We start from the raw sequence: 1,531 nt of genomic DNA on the forward strand, positions 1-1,531 counted from the left end.
GCGGGTTGCCAACTTCTTCGCAGTTCGCGCAAGTTTTTTGTGGATACTCGTTTTCTTTAGCGCCGAGACGCGCTTGCGCAGAGGCTACGAATGCAGACGGACCTTCGATTGAAAAGAAGTGGAGTCACACCAAACTTACAACGCTCAAAAACAACGCTCAACTATCTACGCAAACTCTCATGCTTACAGATTGTCGCGCCATCTGTGAGCAGACAGATAAACTAGAAAGCAATACATGAGGGCGTTAAGAACAAATAAATTGAACATGCTTGTTTTTTTTTTCGTTAATAGAGGGCGCATACACCTGCTAGTGGCAAAAATTTTCAACCCAAAACGCACCGGAGTTGGCGCGCAGATGTGGCAACTAGCGCTTTTGAAGAAGTTCCCGTAGAGACTCGTTCATTCATACATTTTTACTCCAGCCCTCTCTCCTTTGCTACCGGCGAACCACTTCGTTTATTGGTTCGAAGAATTTCTCTCCAATTCCCGTTCGCCGATGGCGCGTTCTTCGAATTTCAATTAACCTTGTGCGTGCCCTTATATTTCTGACGACACAACGGAAAACAATCACATATATTTTATGATCGCAAATAAAACCCGCTTTCTCGTGCTCAGCAGCAAGAAAAATTGAGATTCGTAGCTTGGAGAGCTGGAAACATTAGCTGTAATGTAGTGACGTGAATTTTAGAATTTCAAGAATAGTTATGCATAAAGCCATCTAATAAAGTATTACAAGCTCCCTTCATGCCAAAGTAAACCATATAGCCCAAATATACAGTATACAAACAGGGCAAATCCACACAGTTTTGTATATCTGCAACACTTGAGGTTAATTGAAAATATGAGCGTAATTTCTAAGCTGACACTGCGGAAGGCTGTAATTAGCAACAAAAAAAAAATGTCGCATTCGTAACAATACAACCTTTACAATCACTGCAAAAGAAAGCTATAGTTTGGAAAAGATAACCATGGCATATTTCTCGAAAAATGACATTTCATTGCACGCACTGGTAAGATCATACAAGTCGACAGTGTCTTTGTCCAGCAGTGTAATGACTGGATGCAAAATAAACATTATGAAATCACAATGAATATTTTAAATAAACTGGACTATCAATAAAAATTATGAACGCTATACACACAATACAAGCTGCATAAACTTTTTCATGTGACTTGGGTGTACAAAGAGAAGTGAAAGCAAACGATCCATATGCCTCAGGTGACCACATAAAGAAAGTTTTGATTATTTAAAGCTTTCATGCACGCTAACTATTATACCACAGCCCGACAGGCTCAGACAATCTAACAGCTAATATTAACTGTTTGGTGAAGTAGAACAGGTATGTTTTGACTTGTAAACGCAGCAATAAAATGTGAAATAATGTGCAATTACAACAATGAAATATGGCGATTGATGTAAAAAAGCCCAGAGGATCTTGTGCTTGTCACAAAATGACACTATTGCAAGAATGCTGCAAATTACTTCAGACAGCATCTTCGACTTCCCAAAAGCCTTTCTAAACATGATAAT

This window comes from Dermacentor albipictus, chromosome 9 (genome assembly GCF_038994185.2).
Source record: "Dermacentor albipictus isolate Rhodes 1998 colony chromosome 9, USDA_Dalb.pri_finalv2, whole genome shotgun sequence".
In the NCBI taxonomy this organism is placed as follows: Eukaryota; Metazoa; Arthropoda; class Arachnida; order Ixodida; family Ixodidae; genus Dermacentor; species Dermacentor albipictus.